The sequence below is a fragment of the Panthera uncia genome, chromosome B1, assembly GCF_023721935.1.
Source record: "Panthera uncia isolate 11264 chromosome B1, Puncia_PCG_1.0, whole genome shotgun sequence".
In the NCBI taxonomy this organism is placed as follows: domain Eukaryota; kingdom Metazoa; phylum Chordata; class Mammalia; order Carnivora; family Felidae; genus Panthera; species Panthera uncia.
In genome coordinates, this window is record NC_064811.1 from 182,761,984 (window position 1) to 182,780,617 (window position 18,634).

Here is an 18,634-nt window from a genome sequence, read left to right on the forward strand (position 1 = left end):
CATTTAGTTGCTTTATAATAATAATTATGATTAACATCTGTTGAACATTTGTATGGCCCAGAAACTGTTCCAAGTATGTATATATTTTTTTATTTAAAATTTTTTTATGTTTATTTATTTTTGAGAGAGACAGAGACAGAATGCTAGTGGGTTGGGGCAGAGAGAGAGGGAGGCACAGAATCTGAAGCAGGCTCCAGACTCTGAGCTGTCAGCACAGAGCCTGACATGGGGCTCGAACTCACGAGCTGTGAGATCATGACCTGAGCCAAAGTCGGACGTTCAACCGACTGAGCCACCCAGGCGCCCCCTAAGTATGTATATTTTTATTTCATCTTCAGCAAAACCATGTTAGGTAAACATTATCTTATTATTCAGTGTTTCAGTTAATCTTTGTTCTTTAATAAAGTACCCCAAAATTTAATGACTTAAAACAACAACAATTTATCATTTCTAATGATTCTGTGAACTGGTAATCTGGATGATTTCTTCTGCCCATTCCACCTGGGGTTATTCATGTGGCCTGCCATCAGCTGATGGCTCAGCTGAGGCTGAAGGGTCCAAGATAGCCTTGCTCATTTATCTAGCTATTGGCTGTCAGCTAGGGTACCACATGTCTTCTCCACATGAACTCTCGTCCTTCAGTATGCTACACAGGTCATCTTTATAGCATGGTGTTCTGATTTCAAGAAGGTGAAAATAAGAGCTGCAAAGCCTCTTCACACCTAAGCCCAGAACTTGCATGTGTTGCATCCATTATATTCTGTTGGTCTAAGCAATTCATAAAGCTAGCCCAGATTTAGTGTGGAGGGGAGATTACACAAGGGCATGCATTTAGGAAGGCATATTCCATCTGAGGCCGTTTTGTAACAATCTACCATATACAGATACCTAAACTGAGGCATAGAAGATCTGATCAGACCAGATTAATCTGATTAAATTTAGATTAGAATCTGATCAGATTAGATCAGACCATTTGTAAATAGCAGAATTAGGTTTTGAACCTTCTAGGCCTCTCATTTTTACTTCAGGCCAAAAGTTGTTATTCCAGTAACATTGCTCTTTATCCGGTGTAACTTCCTTGAAGGGTAACATTTATTTATAGATATAAGTTTTTGTATCCTTGTTTTAAAAATTGCCCTGTAATTATTCTTGGAATGCCATTTACTTAAAAAGCTGCCTACAGGGAGTTTTAAACAACCACAATTAATATGTAATGTTCTGCACTTTGGTTTAAATGCCAAAAAAGATAGAAAATATGGATTCACATTTAGATCTTTGTTTTTGCCTTTATAGATAGAAAAGGTGCATTAAGTGATGTAGAATTGATTGCATCCATTCATTCCATGTAGAACAAGGTAAGGAAGGGGAAAAATATGGTAGCTAATATATCCTCTATTCATAAAGAATAAAAGATAAACTATAACTGTAGATAATTCTGAGAAATACACTATAAAAATGTTCTTAGCTTGTCTTTAATGGGGTTAGGTATGCATCTGAGACTTGAATGCATTATTAGAAATGATTTCTCCAAGCAAATAAAGATTTAATATCCTAGAAAATTAAGCTGTTGACCAGAATGTCAGATTAAACAGATGAAATATCATTTCTTAACATTCTAGGAAAAGTATTGGGATACTTAATGCAAACCAGAAGGACTGTGCATTGGTAAGGATGACTGTTGTCAAACTACAAAATTAAATATACAATACTTTATTAAGTGCTCAAAAGTTGATCTAAGTTTTCTTTATCAGCTGTTAAAAAATAACTAGTTTTGGGGTGTCTGGGTGGCTCAGTCGGTGGAGCATCCGACTTTGGTCAGGTCATGATCTCACAGCTCTTTAGCTCAAACCCCGCGTCAGGCTCTGTGTTGACAGCTCTGAGCCTGGAGCCTGTTTGGTTTCTGTGTGTCCCTCTCTCTCTCTCTCTGCCCTCCCCCACTCGGGCTCTATCTCTCTCTCAAAAGTAAATATTAAAAAATTTTTTTTTTAAATAACTAGTTTCACTTTGATTGGTCTCATTATTTTCAAATTGCTTCCTTTCTCCAAATATTTTCACATATTTTTGTGTGATTCTGCTTAGATTCATATACAAGGGAACAAACCAAAGAGACAGTTACAGTGAAATGGGCTTAATAGGAGCAAGAAAAAGTAGAAAACTTCTGGAGCTATGTGGAATTTTCAAGATCGGTGAGATATCAGTTTGCAATTTGAGTCAAAGACACAATATTTATTCACTTCTTGGAAATAAGAAAGTTTGTGCTTCTAGGATAAAATATGGGAAAATTAAGAGCTTATGGATTCTCTGACCAGCGTTAGTAACAACAGTTTTGAGCTTGTCCAATAACTTTTGTTTACCCCAGTTTCTATTCTTCGTAATGGATATAATACATGAGCATCTCTTAGGGACAGAGGAGGATATTTTCGTTCTTCCATAGATTTAATATAGGCTCAAGTGACAGGTAAAGAACACTATAGGCCACATCATGGTGTTGCTCTGTTCCTAAATTTGTGTCAGGTCTATATTGGACAGGAATGGGTGGCAGTCAGATGGAGGTGAGGGGAGTGGCAATGGAATGGCTGAAACTGGAATTGTGGCTGGGTCCCCAGTATGAACAGAATAGGGTAACTAGGCCATTTTCCTTATACTGTCTTATGAGTCTACTTCCTATGGAAAAGCCCAGATGCTTCTAGCCTACGAACATAACTTATAACTGAGACAGATGAATTTTCTTATAATAGCCAAAGCTAAACTGAACACCCATTTTTTTTCTTGGAAACCATGATTCTGTGTGGATGTACTATTAGAGAAAACCTAAATGGACAAATATTTACACTCAATTTAAGAGACATGCTCACGGATTGTTTTTTGTTGGTCATTTTTACTTTATTTTATTTATTTATTTTTTAATGGTTTCAGGAGTAGAATTTAGTGATTCATCACTTAAATGTAACACCCAGTGCTCATCCCAACGAGTGCCCTCCTTACTGCCCATCACCCATTTAGCCCCATCCACCCACCAGCACCTCTCCAGCAGCCTTCGTTTTATTCTCTGTATTTAAGAGTCTCTTATGGTTTTCCTCTCTCACTCTTTTTATCTTATTTTTGCTTCTCTTTCCCTGTGTTCATCTGTTTTATTTCTTAAATTCCACATATGAGTGAAACCATATGATATTTATCTTTCTCTGACTGACTTATTTCACTTAGCATATATATTCTAGTTCCATCCATGTTGTTGCAAATGGCAAGATTTCATTCTTTTTGATTGCTGTGTAATATATGTACCATACCTTCTTTATCCATTTGTCAGCCAATGGACCTTTCCATACTTTGGCAATTATCAACAGTCCTGCTATGAACATTGGGGTGCACGTGCCCCTTTGAATCAGCATTTTTGTATCCTTTGGATAAATACCTAATAGTGCAATTGCTGGGTCATAGGGTAGTTCCATTTTTAATTTTTTGAGGAACCTCCACACTGTTTTCCGGAGTGGCTGCATCAGTTTGCATTTCCACCAGCAGTGCAAAAGAGATCCTCTTTCTCCACATCCTCGCCAACGTCTGTTGTTGCCTGAGTTGTTAATGTTAGCCATTCTGAAAGGTGTGAGGTGGTATCTCATTGTGGTTTTGATTTGTATTTCCCTGATGATGAATGTTGTCAAGCATCTTTTCATGTGTCTGTTAGCCATCTGGATGTCTTCTTTGGGAAAGTGTGTGTTCATGTTTTGTGCCCATTTCTTCACTGGATTATGTGTTTTTTGGGTGTTGAGTTTGATAAATTCTTCATAGATTTTGGATATTAACTTTAAAAAAAATTTTTTTAACATTTATTTATTTTTGAGACAGAGGGAGAGAGAGCATGAACAGGGGAGGGTCAGAGAAAGGGAGACACAGAATCCGAAACAGGCTCCAGGCTCCGACCTGTCAGCACAGAGCCCGACGCGGGGCTCAAATCCACAGACCGCGAGATCATGACCTGAGCCGAAGTCCGACGCTTAACCGACTGAGCCACCAAGGGGCCCCTTGGATATTAACTCTTTATCTGATATGTCAATTGCAAATATATTCTCCCATTCTATCGGTTGCCTTTATTTTTGTTGACTGTTTCTTTCGCTGTGCAGAAGCTTTTTATCTTGATGAGGTCCCAGTAGTTCACTTTTACTTTTGTTTCCTTTGCCTCAGGATGCTCAAGAATTTTGAGGGAAACTGGTGTAGATGCTTCAACAATTAAAGAATATCATGAAAACACTAGTAATCTTGAAACTAGATATTAATTATTCATTTATTCAACAAATACTTATTAAACAATTATTACTTTTGGATATTATAGTTAACATTGGAGATAGAGTCTTGCACAAAATAGGAGATAGTCTGTGTTCATGGAGCTTGTATATGAAATGCTGCTAGGTTCAAAAGGAGAAACCTAACCTTTGCCAACATCAGTTGAGTGAAAACCATCACCAGGATCTAGAGAACACCGTCTCCACATAATGTGATTCTAAAGTACACAATAATAAATGCAGCAGTATATATACAGAGAATACTTTTGTTTTATGTAACAGGGACATGCACTACAGTTTATTACAGCCTCCATGCAAATAGTTTTTGCAGAGATATTTCAAAGGGCCAGATTTAGGAGTAAAATAGAAAAGCAGCTGTATTTATTTGCATATATTTACATGAACACTGCACATTCTTCATTGGAAATTAGAATTTTAAAAAGTTACCTCAAAAATGTAATTTCAAAGTTTTCTTTTCTCAATACCTTCATATAAACCTATTTATGGTTTTTCAAGTATCCATATGAGAGGTTTGGAATACATATTTAAAAGCATTTTTTTTCACTAACCACATTAAAAAGATAAAACATTTACCTTTCATAATGTCGTAGATGTGCACATCTGCTGAAATTTGAGCCCAGGGAAAGGGATAGCCAGGGCAATGACAGAGTGGCTAGAGCTGGGAAATGAAGAAAGACAAAATTACTGAGTCCCACATCTTCTTCTCCTCTAATTCAGAGCCAGAGTTGTGGTTCCACCTGTAAAGCCCCTTCATATCAAGAAAGATTGGCAAGACTTCCATATATTTTAAGAGAGTTCAGGCTTTCACTGAAATTTCATTTCTGTGTCTGTTTTCCAATCACGGTTGTTGTAATAATTAACAGCAATAATAATAATAGCTATTACATGTTATTTCCTTGATGGCTGCCAGTGACTTGTTAAATGCCTTTGTCATTTTATTTAATTGATAGGGAAAAAAACCTATGAGGTAGGTGGTATAATTATTTCATTTTCAGGTAAAGAAACTGACATTCACAGAAGTGACATGAACAAAGACACAGGGTTAATAAGTCGGTTAGTCAAGATTCAAATTAGATCTGATTCCAAACATTGGCATGTTTACCTCTATTTACCTTGTTAAGAAAAACCATAAGGCAATAATTAGAATAATCATGCATATGAAAAAAGCAAACGCAAACCATTTAGATAGGAATAGAGATGGCGTTAATACATATGTATCTATATAAAAATGTATACATATGTATACATATTAATATACATATTAATATGTATTATTAATTACTTAATATTAATTAATTATTAATTAATATGCATATTAATACATATGTATCTATATAAAAATGATTATACATTCTTTATATAAATCATGCACACAGAAATATAGATAGCAAAACAGATTTTCTTTTAATTCTCACCCTCTGTATTGAAAGCAGCTAAAAAAAACAAAAACCCAAAACACAGCAAAAGCTCAATGATCAGCCAAGAAGTACTGGATAGGTAAATAGGTCTGGAATATTAAATCATCCTGTCAGCCCCTTTCACATTGGCTGTTCAATATCATGATGAAGCATTCCTGTGTTTAAACTAATAGTTTCAAAACTTCTTGGTACCAACCTGATTAATTCATAAAAGAATCATAAAATCTACACGTTAAAAAAAGAGGATGAAAATAAAAACTGCAAACTCTGGACGATTGCATTACAACTTGATTTTTAGCTCTTTAAATAATTTTACTTAGAAAATGACAGTTTTCATAATTCAGGAACTGGTTGATTTGCTTGCACGTTATGCTTAAGCTTACCAAAAATATATGCTTAAATTCTTTAAAAAATTAACACAAATCACCAGATTGAGAAGAGGCCTGACTGTCCTAAAAGACCAAACCAAAACAAACAAAAAAACAGGAAAAAAAAACCCCACTGCTTTTACATCTCCTTCCAGTGCTCCAAAACCTACGCTTACCTTCTCCATCAATTCAGAAACTTGACTCCAAGTTCCTCTACAGTCTGATTTCACTTTACATGCCTCACTTTATTTCCCTTCAATCAAGCCAGCATCTTAACTCTGAAGCTGTGTCTATATACACATCTAATCCCTGCTTCACATCATTGCTTATGTTATAACACACAATGTGTCTGTTTATATGCCATGTCTTTTCTCCTCCTCTTTACCTACTGCACATTCTGTTTAAGCCTTACCTGCCTCACAAGACACATTTTGAAGAGTTCTATTACCCTTATAACCTATTACATTTAGAATCATTACCACAAAGCATATTGTATTGAATGTGTGTGTTAGAGAGAGAGAGAGAGAGAGAGAGAGAGAGTGTGCGCGCGCACACTTTTTATTTGGAGGGCACTTTGGCAATATAAAAGTGAAAATATGCAAATCCTTTAATCCCCAGTAATACACACACATATAGATAAATTCTTAACTGTCTGTATTTATATATGTACATGTAATAATGTACAATATATGATACATGCATATTCATACATGGAAAAACTTCAAAAATAACGTTAAGAGTTACCTAGTTTGGAGACTGGATAAATGTTACTTCCGTATAGGGAGGTAGGCATATAGATGAAGTTGGAAAATATTAATAACTGATATTTACTGTAAACACAATGACAACTTCTTTGTGTTTTTTTCTTTAGTTCTCACAAAAACTTGACTATAGTGTTATTATCATGCCCTTTTACAGATGAAATGTGGATATATGTTTACATCTGCATACGTGAATTACGAAGGACACGCCAGATGTTAAGAGTGGTTGCCCATGGGGAGTGTGATTAATATTGAGGGAGACTTGGTTTTCACTATGTGCCCTTCTATATTGGTTTTTAAAAATATACTTATATTTTTAAATGCATCATAATAACAGAGGAAAACATCTGTTGAGTTTTTCCTTCTAGCTGGACTGTGAACCCTTTTTAGGAAGGAGCCCTGCTGTATCAAATTGTATTGATATATTCAGTGATGTGCTGCTGGAGCACATATTTTCATTGCAGACAAAATAAAAACACAGATGCAGTTTTCATAAATATAAATTCTTAGAAACAGCAAACTCTGCTTTTTTATTCGGGGATATAATATTTTACTTATTTCATATTTGCAGTGTCGTAAAATAAATCAAATGCTTTTTAACAACCATAAAGGAACTTCTGAGAATTTGTTCAAGGTAGATACTTTGTGAGAATATAATATCCTTTGAAGTGATTCTGAAGTGAATTGTTCAATTTTTTTTAAGAGTTTGAAAAGCATTATAAAATACATTTATATGTTTAAACTTGTAGAAATTTTTACCTACTTATACCTGTATATTAAAGTATCAATTAGTTGCTTGTATAAGAGCCATTTAGAAAACCAAAACTCATGTAAAGTAATTCAGTATAATAATAATAATCATCATCATCATTATCATCATCATCATCATCATCATCTAGTATGGAATATTAAGGTGTTGGAAGGCCTAGGGAACCACTATGGGAAGACAAGATTACCTGCCTTAGGAAGTTACCACTATTTCTAGGTTCAAGGTTCAAAAGCAGGAGCTCAGGAGCTGGGGACACTAAGCTGAAGCTAGAACCTTGGATCCCAGCTGTCTCGGGAGAACTAGAGCCACGGAGAATACCAGCTGGCAGAGATGATACCAAAGTAGAAAGAGAAGGAAATATCTTGGTTTCGCTTTTCAGCCTGCCAACTCTGTGCCAGTGCCTCTCATTGGCTGAAATGGGCCAGCAGTCAATTTGCAAGGGATCTTGGGAAATGTAGTTTACAGAGGTCAGCCCCCCCCCCCCCCCCTCCGTATGCAAAGGAGAGAGGAGAATGATTTGGGGAAAAAACATGCAAATAAACTACATTGTTTTGAAAACTTACCGTGATACACAGTAGCACCTCCCACTTCTTTCCTCTTAGCGCCTTTCTTACAGAGGCACTTTTACCTCTTTTAGCCATTTCTTCTGTAGTTTTATTCATAGTTATAAATAAAAGTCTGCATTGCCACATGGTAATTTTTTAAGTTGATGTATTATATATTGGTTGTCGATGATGGTGGATAAAGATTTCGTTCTCTTATTTGCTCCTCCCTCATTCTTGCAATAGAATTGTTGCAATAGAATTATAGCATTTTAAAATGTAAATCAGCAAGCAGTGTTCACAACCTCATATGATGTACATATTGGTCACTGCTAAAACAAGTATCACGTTAACTTTTCTCATCTTGGATAAGTATTTGTTTGGAAGAATAATCACTGTTCTTTTACTTCCTAATTCCTCATGTTTTAAAATATTTTTTCTCATAGTCTTAATTCTTCTCTATTACCCTAAAGTATCATCTACCTTTTTTTTTTTTTTAAGTTTATTTATTTATTTTGAGAGAGACAGGAACAGCGTGAGTAGGGAAGGGTCAGAAAGAGAGACAGAATCCCAAGCAGGCTCCACACTGTCAGTGCAGAGCTCTACACGGGGCACGGACTCATGAAACCTTGAGATCATGACCTGAGCCCAAACGGAGAGTCGGATGCTTAACCAGCTGAACCACCCAGGCGCCCCTCATCTACCTTTCTAGTTTTTATTTCATTCTGTTATGTTTTTTAGGAGAATTTCCTTTTGGAGCCTTCTTTCTCTTGCTCTGATCTGGACTGACTGCTCTATAAGTTAGCTTTGTGCTATCATCTGGGGCTTTGTGTTAGTAATTTCTTGCTTTGGATGCACTTTTCCTCTTTCTTATTACTTTGTTTTTCTGTGATGTATTTGACAGGAATTCTCTTGCTCTCACTTACTTGCTTCTCACTGTCTTCTCTTTTCTCCTATTTTCCATGTTAATAAATTCCCTTTCTCCTCATTCATTTTCTTTTTCTCTATTTCAGGCATTTGTATTTCATAAGCACTTAATCTGTATCAAGCACTTAATCTGCATCCAACACTGAGTTAGCAAATAGGAACCATGCTATTTATTGGCTACTTTATAGCACAGTAAATTTATTTCAAATAATTCCTTGGTGTAGGTCACTGAAATAAGCCAATGTTCCAAATCTCTTTCACATTTGATCCAATTATCTTTAACAGTCCCTACTGCATATTTTCTCACAGGAATGGATAAATTGCTTTATACGGGTAATATTTTGAATTTTGGAGCACTTAAAATTTTTCTTAATTTATAAAAATACCTGTTATGAGCCTCAGTCCTCATAAGAACCTATTCTGAAATTATACATATTTGACAAACAAACAGTGTCATTGTAAGTATCTTCCTCAAGAACAGATGTATTCACTGGTAGAGTCAGGAAACCCGGAAATCTTCTTTCTCACCTGTATCCCATAGGCCCCTTATCTGTGGTTTCGCTTTCCGCAGTTTCTGTTACCAGAGGTCAACCTTGGTTGGAAGTAGCAGACCCAGTTTCTGACAAATCATCAGGGGAATAGTAGCCTAGGGCTGCATCACACGTTGGAGTCCTGCACCTTACTTCCTCTCCTCAGGTCGGCATTTAATCATCTCACAGCATCACAGGAAGAAAGGTGAGTACGAGACAATGCTGGGTAATATTTTGAGAGTGATACCACATTCACATAACTTTTATCATAGTATATTGTTATAATTGTTGTATTTTATTCTTGTTGTTAATCTCTTACTGTGCCTCACCTATAAATTAAACTTTCTCATATGTATGTACAGGAAAAACAGTGTACATAGGGTTTGGTACTGTCTATGGTTTCAGGCATCCCTTGGGGGTCTGGGAATGTATCCTCTGAGGTAAGTGGGGGGGGGATGACTAGAATACTATTTGACTATGTGCTCCATGAACTAGTATAAGGTTAACCAAATACGAGGTGTCGCTCCTTGGCTATAACAGTCATTAAGAAATGATTGAACCAACCTTTATTTATATCCAGTTTCTCTACTTCTTTATCTGGTTTCAGTCTGAGGGTGGATGTGGCAAAACATAGCATGTTTGAATTGTATGGGAGACTTTTTTTTCCCGAATGATTTCAGAGGAGTGTGTGTGCATGTGTGCATGTTCTAGTGCAGCCAAGGGGGCAAGGGTGGTGAGGGTGGAGGTGTTGAGTTGCCAGGTGAGCCCATGGAATTTCCTTACCTAAAAATGGTTTAAAATTAGAATATTTCCCTGCTTAAGGAGTTAAGTTTTTCTTCATTAATGTTAGAGAAACCAATTTATATTAAATAATTTCAGATATACACACCCATCTTAATACTTAATCTGTTTTAGTATTGCTGACATATAGGGCTTCAAAATAAATTTGTGGGATCACATGTTCATTAAAATAATTTCTTTTGCTAGTTAATTGTCATTGTTTTTTAAAGAGCCAAATTAACAATAAAATTAACAGGATAACACAATACCGTTTGTGAGGCAACGCAGTACGTTAGAAATAGCACTCACTTGAAGATTAAGCAATTAGACTCTAGTCCCATGTCTGTTACTCATTTGTTTCTTGGCCCTTGCAAGACACTTGCTTTCTGCTATGTTATTTATCACCCACAAGAAGAGGTGAGTGAATGAAGTAGAATCTAAAGATCCCCAAAAGTAATTCTCTGATTTCTAATTTTTTTTAAATTAGGTTTATAAGTGCTAGACCAGTTCAGAGACATTCATGGACATAACTATCAAACACCCATTAATACACACAGACACACACAGATACACATTTGAATGATTTTATAGTTTCAGGTAAGTGAAAAGTGTAGATGATTATTTGTTACCATATATATTTTATTTTATATAAAAATATTATATCTTTTTTTCTGTCTCTATTTCTGTCTGTCTGTCTCTCTGTCTCTCTGTCTATCTCTTTCTCTCTCTCTTTGTCCATACAGAGAATGGCCAAACAAATTAGCCAAAGTGCAGCCTTTTGAATTCTAACAAATAGATAAGGGGTTAAATCTCCCTTGCTCCATTGCCCTAAGAAAATGGGTTCTATATAGAGAGAGTTATTATTCCTAGCTTTGCTTAGGATGAAAATATAGTACTTTATGTTTTTAAGTAAATGGATATGGAATAAATGTATATAAAGGTCCCTGGTGTATTTATTGCTGTATGTCAGATTAACTGAAAACTTTTCAACATACGGAAGAATTACTCAAGATCTCATTTAACTAAAGGTTTCTGTTTTATTTCCTTTGTGTACATGTTTAGGTATACGATATGTGTGTGTGTGTGTGTGTGTGTGTGTGTGTATAATTATATAATATATTTAATCTGATATTTAATAATATTAATTTAATAATACAATTAATGTATTCTGTATTATATAATTACATACATAGTTGTATATACATCAAATATTTAATATAAGATTTATTTATTTTTACTTTAAAAAATTATTCTCTTGCAAGTCATGCAGTTATTGCCTTTGTAGAAGTTGATATAATGTACTTTGTTACACTGACAAATACCATCTTTCATGATAGGACTAACAGTAAAGCCACATCAAAAGATAAAATAAGAACATTTAGTTGGTATAATGATCTGCATAATACGAAACCAACATTTTTATTCTGAACTGCCCATGCTTTATTATGCAGGCTTTATTTTGACATAAACATTTTTTAACACTCTTACAAGCAAGAATTAAAGATAGGAAAAGGGGTCAAAAAGGACATAAATTAGGATCAGTGCCCCTAATTTGGTCTACTCCCAGTGGTCCATGTGGAATAATCAGAGGTAAAAAACAAAACAAAAACAAAAACAAAACAGAATTCAGTGGAAAGCTCTGAACTCCTATGTACAGAACAAGATTCCCTATAGATCTCTCAAATTTTAAATCATTTTGATAGAACCATTTGACTTCAACATCAAATAAGATGCATTCATGAACACTATTTGTTCAGCTTGCTTCCAATCTACTTCTTATTATAGCTTTACTAGCCTTAAGTATACACAATTAAGAGCTTTAAGCAATGACAGGATAAATTGTCATGCTTTTTAAATGCCTTATTTATTTGCATTTGAAGATCTTAAAATTAGACATGTTAAAATATGGCGTGCTTCTTGAGTTTTTATGGTAACTAGAGGTATAATTGAAGTAATTTGCTGTGAAATATTTAAAAATCATAGCAAATATATTTTCTTTAAAACCACTAGTTCTACATAATATTTTATAATCATTCTTTAGTTTTATTTCCTTTTCTGGTATTTTGTCATGGTCCTGTCTTATATAATATGAATAGAAGATTGACTTTTTACAAACAGTTAATTTCATTGCAAGTACTTCTTGGGGCACCTGGGTGGCTCAGTTGGTTAAGTGTCCAGCTTTTGATCTCAGCTCAGGTCCTGATCTCAGGGTTGTGAGTCAAGCCCTGTGTTGGGCTCTACACCCAGTGTGGAAAAAGAAAATACTTCTTGATAAAATAAACTACATGTGTACTCCTAAAAATAGCATCTTAATAATTTTTTTCTAGTCATAACATCTCAATACTCTACTACTTTAAGATTTTTGGTAAATATTTTGTACTTAGACTAAAACTTAACCTTTGCTAATAAATGTAGGCTAAAAGTCAAAATCCTAAAGATATTAGAAGCACAGAATTGGGCCAAATAGAAGTTTTAATTCTACCAGCAGGACCTTAGTTTTGTGTTGTTCTAGTTTGGACTAAGTGTCAGTTTCCAAAGAAAGCCAGAAAGATAAGTTGATCACTTACTCAATAGTTTTACTCATTATTTGTGGAAAGGATCTCTGTATCCAAGTATTTCCTTTTTTTAAAAAAAAAATATTTATTTAATTTTGAGAGGGAGAGAGAGAGAGTACTAGAGAGAGAGGGAGACAGAAGATGTGGGGTTCAAACTCACAAACCATGGGATCGTGACCTGAGCCAAAGTCGGTAGCTTAACCGATTGAGTCCCCCAAATACCCCTTGTACCTAGGTATTTCACAGGAAGAAGGAGGAGAAGAAATCAAATTATTGAAAGAGAACTTAGAAAATGTAATACAATGAAGATTTTCTCAGAGAAAAATGCGGGTGAAGTAAGAGACACTAGGGTTAAAAAAACAAGTGATAGATGTGCAGGAAAGAATGTAAACTTTGGGTCTGAGAAATTATTAATATAATATGAGAAATTTATAGGGAAGAACAATGAAAATTGCTTTATATAAAGTAAGTTTCATATTCAGTTGGACAATCATGGAGGAACACGGGCTTCACCCTGCAGACTTCGGAAGGTCCTGACTCCAAGCGGTCTGACAGGACGCACACACCGTCTCCACTTGAGACTTGCTTTTACTACCGTATATTTCATCCTTGCCTCCCAAGTTATTACCATGATAATTGTTGAATTTCTCATTACAGAAAGCCAGGCTTTCATAAATATTATATGAGGCTATTATTGGCAGGCACAGTGTCAGTTTTTTAAGAAATATGGAAATTCTGTAATTTGAGGTGATTCATTATTTATCTTTTTTATAATTTTAATGAATACAAGTGTCTCTTATTCATTAAAAATAGAACAACAAAAATATCCATCTACCCATTATCCTCTTGATTGATCTGCCTCATTAAGCTAAAGATCCAGGCAGAGCACCTGAAAGCACCTTAATTCTTCTTCAAAGATCATCATCACACTGAAATTATTTGCTTCTGGAGATCATTAATTTCATTTTATGGATGTGAGGATTTTTTTTTCTGGATTGAGGTAGATTAACATTCCTTTTCACTCACCCCATTCAAGGAATTCTTAGTAATAAAGCAGAACGAAATGGCACATGTGAAACATCATTCATTTCATCTTTGGGGAAAAATCGTTCTAAGGAAAGTCTGGAGAGGAAGCCGAGAGTGGTTTTTTGATCTCATTGTAGGAGTGATGGCGGAGGTATTTTGTTTTATTTGACAGGAAATACATGGCTATGTATGTTACTTGTGCATGCCAAGAGGTATAAAATGATCACATAATTACTCATTATTATTTAAATGCCGGAAACTCCTGGGATTGATACCTGTGCCCCTGTATCACCTTTTAAGGAGCCTCTGGGCCTCTATCTACAATGTTTGCCGCTTGGTGCTTGTTAGAATGACCAGTCACTCCTAACTAAATTCAAATCAGTCTCCATGGACTGGTGTTTTGAGGGTTAGCAAAGAAAGACATCTAAAGATGGCTTGCTGATAGGAAGATTTCATGTTATTGTAAAGAAAATGCACAACTTTTAAAGATGTATTCTTTCAGTTCTCACTTCTGTAATTTTGTTTTAGTGACTGTATGTACCAAATTAAGGCAATTGCTTTCCCTCAAAATTATCCTTCAGATGAGAGGATGTGTCCTTAAGAAGTTTCTCATATAATATGTCTCAATCATTTTGTTTTGAACAACAAAGTTCAGGTTTGCTTGAAATGATTTCAAACTGTGCTAGATTTTTATGTTTTTAAAAAAATCTAATCTTATGGGTTAAAAAAAAAGGAAAGAAATGTGAAACAGATTTTATAATTATTCTTAGGGTTGAGGTCTTACAATTGTGAGTGTAAATGAGTCTTTTGACAATCACTTGAAAATCACTTGCAGAAAGAAAGACTGTCGTTTGTGTATGGATCCCTCGGTTCCTTAGAATTTAGAAGAACAAAGTGCTAAACCCAAATAGGTTTAGGACCATCTTCACAGAGAGTGGTGCTTATATTTGGCATCTCCTCTCTTCAGTCTCATTTCACACATAAGTATCAGGACACTTTTCTTGTCTTATGTTCCTATCTCTGCACACACCATTTTCTTTTAAATCTTCCTTGTATTTTAAAACACTTAGAAGTAAAAAACTACATGCTGTGGAAAAGATTCAGTAATACCTCTAACATCACTGTAATGGTGGTGATGATAATGCTATCTAAGGTATATGTGAAGAGTCTCAATGAGAGTGGAAAAGAACATTTCTGAAAGACTCTTCTGTTTTCTGAAGACATGTTGTCCAGTTTGGTAGCCACTAGCCTCATGAGCCAATTTAAATTTAAATTAACGAAAATTAATTTTTTTCTGAAAATAAATGTATATTTAAATGTATACATAATGTTTCCTGAAGCCATGTTTGTCCAGTTTTGTAGCCACTAGCCTCATGAGCTAATTTAAATTTAAATTAATGAAAATTAAATGTAAACATTCAGTTCCTTAGTTGTACTGGTCCCATTCCAAATACCCAATAGCCACATGTGGCCAGTGTTTACCATATTAGATAGAGCAGATATAGAGCAATTCCATCGATGCAGAAAGTTCTGTTGGATGACACTGTACCAGAGAACTGGGTAATTAAAATAATATTATAAATAGATATTTCACTAGTACATTTATATGCCTGTATTTCAAGCTCAAATGTTCAAAACATTTTGGAATAAAATGGGAGAATTATCTTACCTTTGAGGTTATTTTATATTTGGACACACATAGTAATATATTTAAAATATAAATTGTGTTTATTTCATTAAAAGTCAATGCCTTAAATGCTCCATGCAGTTTGTTAATTTGGAGACAAAGCTGATATTGACACCAAATTTTGAAAAGCAAGTGTTCAAGTCACTGAGTCTAAGGTAGTGAATATAGGATTTCATATTTAATAAAAGTTTTACCACTTTCATCATCCTTGATTTCATTTTATCATGACATTTACTGCTATAGGCTTCTGTTTTACAAAAGGGCCCAAGGGCACCAAATAATATGTTATATGAAAATGTAATATAGAATAGTAAAATTTCTGTTTAAGGAAGAGTGAGAATTGTATTGCCTTTAAGATATTTTCTCCCTGGACCCGATAAGCAATCCTTGTAGGAATAGAGGCCTCTCCGACCAGTGGATATAAAGCTGAGTCTTAATGGAATTTAGAAAAAATATATAGAAGACTAGTTTCTAAATTTAAATCATAAACCTGCCTAGTATTCTAGTCAGAAGTCCAGAGTTGTTTTTGCTTGTTTGTTTGGTTGGTTTTTGCAAGTAAATTTCTTTGGTTGTATGGTTTCCTGAAGGAATATTAGCAAAAGGCTTTTGCTGGCATTACATTTTGCTTTAATATTTATGTGAGGAAATAAAATGATTAACTTCTCAGGGTTCTCACCATCTCCTTCTGCATTCCTTAGCTCCAGTTCTCTCTCCTAGTTTCTGAATTTAGAAGGGAGAACATTTTTCCAGTGGAAGTCTTTAGAGATGAGCAGTCTTCACTGTGGAAGTCTTGTGCACCTGCTCCCCAGGGTGCTGCCCAGAGATGTAAAGGGGAAGCCGGGGAGGAAGTAGCATCTCAAGAAACATAGTGTAGGTGCAAGGAGGGTGTTTTGAAGGAGGAGCATTCATCCGTCCAATATTAACTGAGCCCCAACTGTTTTACTATGTACTCTGTAGGGGCTCACCTAAAACAACCCGCTAACAGATAGGTTTCTGTGACTCCGCAGAGTTAATTGTCAAGCAAAGGCAAGATGGGCAAAGGAGGAGATAATCCAATAACTTAGGGAATGAAGATAGCATTGCTTTTGATGCCCATGACTTCATAAGGAGTTAATGAGGAAAGGCAAACACCAAAAACAAACAAAAAACTTAGCCATCTTTTCTTGATCCTCTTTTAAGGACTGAGCACCTTTCATGCATTATCTTATTTAGTTCTTACTGCAACCTTATGAGGACTGTGTTATTTCAGGTAGCAATAGTCTGGTAGCAAGGCTACATTTCAGGTAGCAAGGAAGCCTTGGCTTCCTTAGCCAAGGTGTAAGGAAGTTAGGTAATTACCTGAAAAATCACATAACTGGTGAGGTTTTTTTCTTTTTTCTTTTTTTTTTTTAATAAGAAAACTTTGAATTTGTCTAAGAGAGATTCTTTGGAAATTTGCGTATAGGCTCCTAGTGACAAAATTATGGAGATTTTTAGAGGAGGCAAGTAATTATATGAGAGAAATCAGAAGATTCAAGAGAAGATTATACCTCGTGGAATTCAGACATTCTTCATAGTGAGAAATAGCTGGTGTTGATAGCAAATGGGGTTTGTGTTTGTTTATTTTTTTTGCAAATGAGGAAAGCCAGATTTATGTGTATATATATACACACACACAAGAAAAGGACTTAGAGAAACATAAAATGTTAAAGACTAGAGAAAAGGTGAAGAAATGGGGGGAAATAAGGCTGATCAGAGCTAAGATGAGATAGAAACTAGGGTACAAAGTGGAAGATAAAGGATCTGAATCTTGATGGACTGTATCCTTCAAGAAGTAAGGTGATCACTCAAGGAATGAGGAGGAATCAATCAAAGAAATGAAGGTATTCTTCAGGGAGTTAGCCCTTTTCCAGTATTCATGCAGGCCAGTATTTCTAACCTGATAGAACCTGATACAACGCAGAGTAGTGGCACCACATCAATGGACCTGAAGAGAAAATGGAAGATATCCATGGGTAGGGGGTGACATCCTGTGAAGTGAGGAAAGATGTGTGAATTGTTAACCCTGTGCCTGAATAAGTGTTAGAAAGTAGCTTCAGAAAGAGAATTTATTTGTTCAACTCTGCACACATTACTTGAAAAGCAGTTAAAAAATAATAAATGACTGGGGTACCCGGGTGGCTCAGTTGGTTAAGCGTTCAATTCTTGGCTTTGGCCCAGGTCATGATCTCATGGTTCAGGAGTTTGAGCCCCGTGCTGGGCTCTGTGCTGATAAACTGGAGCCTGTTTGAGATTGTCTCCCTCCCCTTCTCTCTCTGCCCTTCCCCTGCTCACTTGCTCTCTCTCAAAATAAATAAGCTTAAAAAATTTTTTTAATTAAAAATATTTTTTAATGTTTATTTATTTTTGAGAGACACAGAGGCAGAATGCGAGTGGGTTAGGGGCAGAGAGAGAGGAAGACACAGAATCTGAAGCAGGCTCCAGGCTCCGAGCTGTCAGCACAGAGCTCGATGCAGGGCTCAAACTCATGAGCCATGAGATCATGACCTGAGCCAAAGTCAGATGCTCAACCGACTGAGCCACTTAGTTATGTATGTGATGAATAAAGATCTTCTTTCACATTTTGGAAGACCCTTGTGTGAATTTAGTCTCAGAGTTGCAGCTTAACAAAAGGAGAGCTAGCTTCATGATAAAATCTTTTCCAATTCTTTGAAGATATAGGGAAACAGTTTTATGGATTGATTTATAATTGAACAAGTAAAAAATAGAGAAAACTAGAAGGGCAATACTAAATTCAAAATAATACGAAATCTTGCTACATAAGTTCCAAATATTATTTCTTTTGGCAAGTTGTTTCCCTTTCTCTGTTGTCTGTCTGTCTGTCTCACTTTTCTTCTTTTTTTGTATTTTTAAGATTTATGCTATCAGTTTCTATAAATGCTATAAACACAAGTATCAGTGCTGCCTAATATATGGTGATTACAAAACCAGTTT